The sequence below is a fragment of the Panthera tigris genome, chromosome B1, assembly GCF_018350195.1.
Source record: "Panthera tigris isolate Pti1 chromosome B1, P.tigris_Pti1_mat1.1, whole genome shotgun sequence".
NCBI lineage: Eukaryota > Metazoa > Chordata > Mammalia > Carnivora > Felidae > Panthera > Panthera tigris.
In genome coordinates this window covers 144832610-144840867 of record NC_056663.1, presented here as the reverse complement: position 1 = coordinate 144840867, position 8258 = coordinate 144832610, and the positions used below count along the sequence as shown (strand labels likewise).

At 38.4% G+C, this 8258-nt stretch overlaps 1 non-coding gene across 1 annotated transcript; it reads left to right on the top strand.

Moving 5' to 3' along the window:
* The first annotated feature begins 301 nt into the window (after positions 1–301).
* On the top strand, positions 302–409 carry LOC122238211. The gene has a single exon (XR_006217172.1). It is a non-coding gene; the product is annotated as a U6 spliceosomal RNA (small nuclear RNA).
* The last annotated feature ends 7849 nt before the right edge of the window (positions 410–8258 follow it).

Here is an 8258-nt window from a genome sequence, read left to right as displayed (position 1 = left end):
GAAGTACTAAAATCTATTCTCTTACTGCTAAGCCTCTATCAGAGAATAAACTGAGGGTAGAAGGAAGGAAGGAAAAATTTTGGGACCTTTTTCTGATTACCATCTGCCCTTCCTATCACTTACTGTTATACGACAATAGCCTCGCCCTTCCTACAGTTGGTGATCAATAATGTCTAGGGAATGAATGCATTAATAAGTTAATTCAGAAAAATGGGTCTTTGTGGTTTGGGTCCTGGTGCTTTTTCAAGCAAGGGTACATTATGGAAAGATTGAAATTCTTTGATTATATTGTGAAATCGCAGTGCTTACTTTGGCAGCACATATTTCTAAACTTGGAACAATACAGAGAAGAGTAGCATGGCCCCCGTGCAAGGAAGGCATGCCAATTTGTGAGGCATTCGACATTGGTTAAAGGGGATTAAGAGGACACTTATATAGATGAGCACTGAATAATATATAGAATTGTTTACTCATTATATGGTATGCCTGAACCTAGTACGACTAGTGTAGCTAACTGTATGTTAATTATACTTCAATTTTCAAAATCGTGATATTGTAACAAGAAAGGAATGGATCATATGAATACTATATCGCATGGGAGTCCAACACGGACTATAGTAGTAATGACATTGATAGGACGATTTTTATCCTCTCTCATGTCCTGGTACGTTATCACAAGAGTAGTCTGGTAAAAATCAGTCACCTCACCTACTAGAAACTAGAGGTGGGGAGAAAAGAAAATGATTGATTGTTTCTTTTTCTTTTGAGGATCCTTTTTAGAAGACTCCAGGAATTGAGTTCAAATAGCTTTTAATTGATGAAAGCTAAATGATCTATGAATAGTAGAATGTATCAAAGGGGAATTCATGGCCAGGGTTACTGTACTTTATGTGAAATGAATATTGGCTATTCACAAGGCAAATAAGACATCAAAATGTTAAACGACTGTGAAAGTGTTAGAATAAACATGGGATAATTGCTTTATTAAAGATTAGTAACCTGAAGGCACCTGTTACCGAGTTGTTGGCTAACAATTGGCCAGAGAGTTAGAATAGGATCCCACAACCCAAATGCCTCATCAATTGGAAAATAATTCTGGAAAATATCACGTGAATAACTGTTGAGTATGATACTGTTCTTTTTTTTTAATTTTTTTTTTCAACGTTTATTTATTTTTGGGACAGAGAGAGACAGAGCATGAACGGGGGAGGGGCAGAGAGAGAGGGAGACACAGAATCTGAAACAGGCTCCAGGCTCTGAGCCATCAGCCCAGAGCCTGACGCGGGGCTCGAACTCACGGACCGTGAGATCGTGACCTGGCTGAAGTCGGACGCTTAACCGACTGCGCCACCCAGGCGCCCCTCTTTTTTTTTTTTTTTTTTAATTTTTTTTTTTTCAACGTTTATTTATTTTTGGGACAGAGAGAGACAGAGCATGAACGGGGGAGGGGCAGAGAGAGAGGGAGACACAGAATCTGAAACAGGCTCCAGGCTCTGAGCCATCAGCCCAGAGCCTGACGCGGGATACTGTTAACTGTCTACCTAAGGTTGGCCAAAAAGCTGGCCCCCATGCCAAGCAAGATGCATTTTTTGGCTTGTTACAAAATTCGTATTTAGAATGAAGATGCTATTACTGGGTGCCAGCAGAGGATGAAAAATGAGGAAAATCCACCTTTGTGTCCTCAGTGAGGTTTCTCATGCATTTAAACAGATGTCTCAGGAGATGTTCTCAGAAGCCCCTGATAGGTTTCAGTACTTACTGAAGAAATTATCAGTGGCGAGATTCTCTAGAGAAGGTAGGGTGCTCCAGCATTGGGCGGTGGCAGTGATAGTGGGTACTTCTTGTTCCAGCTTCAGCAGTTCTCATGAAAGCGCCCACGGTCCAGCATCGCAAGGAGTAAAGCAAACAGTGGCATCCATGATCATCGGGGAAGCTTGTGTTGTCTGCACCAGCCTGGTTCTGCTGTGTGGTTTTAGACATTTTTCTTGGCATGTATCTTTTGGCCTGGCTCTTTGGCTTTGCCGCATCTATTTAACACACGTCTTTTCTGTTTACATTGTTATTTCTTATTTGTAACTAATGACGCCATTGCCTTTAGCAAGGTATTAGAGGCACATGAGCGTCTGCATGAAGTCTCTTTGAACAGATCTCTGAAAAGGGCCAGCTTTGTGAAGCTTTTATGTACAATGTGAAGCAGATTGCACTCCAGGAGGGAGTGAACAGCAACGAGAAGTGACAGCTGACAGCACTGTCTAGCTGTATCCCACTAAATATGGCATAAAGACTTTCCCTAGGAACCAGTATGGCCCTAGGATCAGAAACTGCCATTTACAAGACAGGTAGCAAGACAATCAAGCTCTCTGGAACTGTGTTTTCCTTACATGTATTCAAAGAATAATGGCATTTGTTTTGTAGGCTGTTCTAGGAATGATAGAAATCAATATGAAGTACTGAGCCAAATCCTGGAGATGAGAAGGGATCAGAAATGCAGAAAAGAAGGAAATGACTGAAACATGAGGACAGATACTCTCAGACTGGAGACCACCAAATATTGGAGTCCTCGAGCCACTTTTCTAGACCAGGGCCTCTTTCTAGCTCTCCCACTAGGTGGATTCCATGAGTAATTTTTTATGCTGATGTCACTCACACAACAGCTCTAGCACAGACCTCTTTCCTGAGTTTCACACTCACATACAACTTCCTTTTTGATGCTTCCACTTGGATATTTCTATGCCTAAAAGAGAACTCTCATTTTCACAACCATCTACACATGTTCCTTCTCCAGTCTTTTACCTCTAAGTAAATATTGTTACCTTACACTCAATTTTTCGCATCAAACAACTAGAAATAATTCTTGAATTTTCTTTGCCTGCATCCAATCCATCAGCATGTATGGAAGGTTGCATCTCCAAATATATTCATAATCTTCCAACATCTCTACATCTCCATTTGATATTCCCATCAAACTTCTCATCCAGGCAGGGGTGGACAAACTTCTGTAAAGGACCAGACAGTAAATATTTTTGCTTTGTAGACTGTATGGTCCCTGTCAAAAGTATTCAATATTGTCACTGTAGCACGAAAACAGTCATAGGCAATGTGCGTGAAAATCACCATTGGCTGTGTTTCAATACAACTTTATTTACAAAAACATGTGCCAGACCCATGAACGACAGCTTGCCTACTGTTCTCCTAAATTGTTAGAATTGCCTTTTAGTTTGTGTTTCTGTGTCCAAATTTCACACTAGCGTTTCATGCAGAAGTTAGATGTTTTTTAAAACATAAAACAACTCCTATCTTCTTACAACATAAAATATTTGAAAGGCTTTTCATTACAAATAAAATAAAGTGTGAATTCTGTTCCTTGGCCTAGAAGTTTCTGTATGACTTGGCTCGCTTATCCTTCTGACCTAACTCACACTGCTCGTCCTCTTTCTAACCAAATTCCAGCCATCGCCAGCCTCCTTTTACTTATTAAAACAAGAGCGCTTTCCTACCTCTGTCCTTACTTTTCTTTCTGCCTGAAGCCCTCTTCACTAGGCTGTTTGCAGAGCTCTGCCATTTTGATGCTTCTGATGTCAGCTTAAAATGTCATCTCCTCAGTGGCCATTATTCTAACGTAAGCACTCCCGGTCCCTGTTCCTTTTTACCAAGCTATGAAATAGCATCTATCACGTATTGCAATTTCTATCTTGTTTCCTTGATGTTCTATTTTGACCTCTTTCGCTGGATTATAAATTGACCACCCTGTTCATCATTGTATACTGATGAACAATGGAGATTTTTCAATAAATACAAGTTGTGTATAAGAATGAATGAATTAGGGGCGCCTGACTGGCTCAGTTGGTTGAGTGTCTGTCTCTTGATTTGGCCCAGGTCATGATCTCATGGTTCATGATAACCGAGTGCCACATCAAACTCTGTGCTAAGAGCATGGAGGCTGCTTGGGATTCTCTCTGTCCCTCTCTCTGCCCCTCCCCTGTTTGCACTTTCTCTATTTCTCTCAAAATACATAAACATTTTTTTAAAAAGCTGAAAGAAAGAAAGAAAGAAAGAAAGAAAGAAAGAAAGAAAGAGAAATGAGGGGAGGAGGGGAGGGAGGGAGGAAGGGAGGAAGGAAGAATTGGATGCTCACAGTCACTGATCATCAGGGTAATACAAATAAAAACTACAATGAGATATCACCTCACATCTGTCAGAATGGCTCAAATCAACAACAGAAGAATGAATGAATTAGAACAAGACAAAGCTAGGGACCAATATAGAAGGGTCTGAAGACAGGGAGATGTGAGTTGAGGAACTTTCTATCAGAGAAAGAGCACTTGAAGAGAACAGGTCAGGAAAATTTTAAACTACTGCTGAGGGGAACAGGAGAAAGAGCTGACCAAGAGAAAATAAAAGCTTTTACATGGCATTGCATCAGCAGAAAGAATCTGGAGAACATGAAGTACTATAATCTGAATGAGTATATGATTTTTACAAATCTGCTTGACACGTGGTAGCCATTATTGTTGTTATTACTATAGGCTTATGAAAATTTTTTATTGTTACAAAGATCTATAAGGGCATATTCTGAACCCTTGATAAGAGAAAGGTACCAAAAAGGGCATTCTAAGCACTAATTTGCTAGTCTTTTTTTTAAATTATTTAATGTTTTTTTAATATTTATTTTTGAGAGGGAGAGGGAGAGGGAGAGGGAGAGAGAGAGAGAGAGAGAGCAGGGGAGGGGCAGAGAGAGAGGAAGACACAGAATATGAAGCAGGCTCCAGGCTCTGGGCTGTTAGCACAGAGCTCAATGCAGGGCTCGAACTCATGAATCGTGAGATCATGACCTGAGCCGAAGTCAGACTCCGAGACACCCAGGTGCCCCTAATTATTTAATGTTTTAAAATAGTGCTTCTAAAACCTAGTATACACAAAAATCTCCTGGAGAGCTTATTAAAACACAAATCCCTAGCAACCTCTCCACCACCCCAATTCTTATATAGTACTGCTAGGGCAAGGCCCCCAAATATTTTTTAAATTTTTTATGGGGATATGATTTATATACCAGAAAACTCACTCTTTTAATGCATGCAATTCAGTCCCTTTTAGTATGCTCACAAAGTTCTGCAACTATCACCACTAATTCCAGAACATTTTCATCATTCCCAAAAGAAACTCCATACCCATTAAAAGTGTCTCTTCATTCCTCCCTTTGTCTAGCCCCAGGACACCACTATGGATTTATCTACTCTGGACATGTTATATAAATGGAATCATACAATATATAGCTTTCTGTGTCTGTCTTCTTTCACTTAACATAAGGTTTCCCAAGTTCATCCACATTGTAGCATAAAACAGTCATTTCAATGGCTAACTAATATTCCCCTGTATAGATATACCACCTTTTGTTTATCCGTTTGTCAGTTGATGGACATTTGGGTGGTTTCCATTTTTTTGTTATTACGAACAATACTGCTATGAACACTCATGGACAAGTTTTTGTGAGGACATATTGTTTCAATATGTTTGAATATATTCAATAGATTCAATAGATTCCTAAGATTGGAATTACTGGTTCACATAGTAATTCTATATTTAACATTTTAAGGAACTGCTAACTTATTTTCTGCAGGTGCCACACTATTTATATTCCTACCAGCAAAGTAGGAATGTTCCATTTTCTCCACACACTCACAAAAGTCACAATACTGACTTTTTGATTACAGTGTTCCTAGTCAGTATAAATTAGCATTTCATTGTGGTTTCTTACTTGCATTTTCCTAAAACAATAATGATGTTGAATACTTTTTCATTTTCTCATTGGCCTCTTTTTAAAAAGCTTTTATTTTAATTCCTGTTAGATAATATACAGTGTTATATTAGTTTCAGGTGTATGATATAGTGATTCAACAGTCCCATACCACACCTGGTGCTCATCACAAGTGCCCTCCTTCATCCCTGTCACCTATTTCACCCATCCCCCTACCCTTCTCTCCTCTGGTAACCATCAGTTTGTTCTCTACGGTTCGGTTTGCCTGTCTCTCTCTTTTTTCTCTTTGCAAGTTCGTTTTGTTTCTTAAATTCCATGTATGAGTGAAATCATATGGTCTTTCACTGTTGGTAAGAATCCAAATTGGTGCAGCCACTCTGGAAAATAGGATAGAGATTCTTCAAACAGTTAAAAGTAGAACTAACCTATGATCCAGCAATTGCACTACTAGGTATTTTCCCAAAGAATACCAAAATACTAATTCAAAGGGGTACGTGCACGTCAATGTTTATAGCAACATTATCTAAAATAGCCAAATAATGGACACAGCCCAAGTGTCCATTGACTAATGAAGGGATAAAGAAGATATGGTATATACACGATGGAATATTACTCAGCCACGAAAAAGAATGAAATCTTGCCATTTGCAATGACATAGATAGAGATAAAGAGTACTACGTTAAGCAGAATAAGTCAATCAGAGAACAGTAAAGGTCATTTGTACATTTTCTCTGAAGAAATGTACATTAGAATTTTTTTTCCATTTTTAATTGGGTCATTTGTCTTTTTAGTATTGAGTTGTAAGAGTTCTTTATATATTCTTGATACTAGATGCTTATCATATGTATGATATGCAAATATTTTCTACCGTTACGTGGATTGCCTTTTCACTTTCTTTATTATGTCCTGTGATAAAAGTCCTTTATTTTGGTGAAGTGCAATTTATCTATTTTTTTCCTTGTTTCTTTGTTCTTTTGGTGTCATATCTAAGAAACCATTGTTTGGGCACCTGGGTGGCTTAGTCGGTTAAGTGTCCAACCTCAGCTCAGGTCATGATCCCACCGCTGGTGAGTTCAAGCCCCGAATCGGGCTCTGTGCTGACAGCTCAAAACCTGGAGCCTGTTTCGGATTCTGTGTCTCCCTGTCTGTCTGCCCCTCCCCCACTCACGCTCTATCTCTCTCTCTCTCAAAAATAAATAAAAATTAAATTCTTTTAAATAATATTTTAAAGAGAAACCGTTGCTTAATTCAAGGTCATGAAGACTAACATCTATGGTATCTATGTTTTCTCCTAAGAGTCATGTAGTTTTAGCACTTATATTTATGTCTTTGATTCATTTAGAATTAATTTTTGTGTCTGAGGTGAAGTAGAGGTCCCTTTAGTCTTTTGCATGTGCATGCATATCCAGTTGTTCACCACCATTTGCTGAAAAGGCTTTCTCTCCCCCATTTAATTGGCATGGCACCTTTGTTGAAAACCAGTTGATCACACATTTATTACGGATTTATTTCTGGATTCTCTCCTCTATTGCACTGGTCTGTTTGTCTACCTTTAAGCCAGTAGCACATAGCCTTGATTACTGTGGCTTTGTAGGAAGTTATGAAATTGAGAAATGTGAGGTCTCCAACTTTTCCTTCTTTTTCAAGATTGCTTTTGGCTCTTCTTGATTGTCCTGCATTTCTGTATGAATTTCAAGAGCAACTTGTCAGTTAGACTGTCTTTTTAACTCCTCAGTCTCTGTGGGTAGAAGGAAAGGATGTCTGTTTGCTTATAAGGATATGTTTGTTGTTGTTGTCTTGGGATTTGCTTGTGGTTAGGCATATAAGGTTTTAGTGCATAACTGATAAAGGACCCTGGGCTGCCATTGCTGGACTGTAAACAATTCCTTTAGTTTACGTTCTGATATTAATTTTGAGGGTCTATGAATTTATTATATCAGGATAAAAAGGAAGAAGAGTTTATGAATTTTTTCCTCAAAAAAATATATCCGCTACTGACCCAACATGCCAAGATCTCTTCCTCTGAGGAAAGCAACAACAAATGTTTTCAGGGAGAATATGTCCAGTATAGAATATGTCAAGTATGAACTGACAACAACTTCCTCTCTTACCTGTGTCCTTACCAGAGCAAAGGTAAACGTAGATGGAGGGATTGCCAAAGGTATTTGGCAACCCTACTGATTGTAGCCTCAGCATATACTAAAAGTCAGATGATGGCAAAAAGAAGGCTGAAGAACTTTTTCAGTAAAAAAAAAAAAAAAAAAAAAAAAAAAAAAAAAAAAAAAATTCTTAAAGAAATAAATGATTCAAGAATCTGAACCAAAATAGGATTAAAATCCTTTAAAAAGGATTTAAAAAGAAACAGGCATTCCAAGCAAAATTTTAGATAAATAAATCAGAACTAATTTTGCTCCCAGAAGTATTATCTTTTATTCTAATAGTATTACTCTACAATTGTGATAATCTAGGAAGAGAAAGGAATCTAAAACTGGGATGAGTCCAG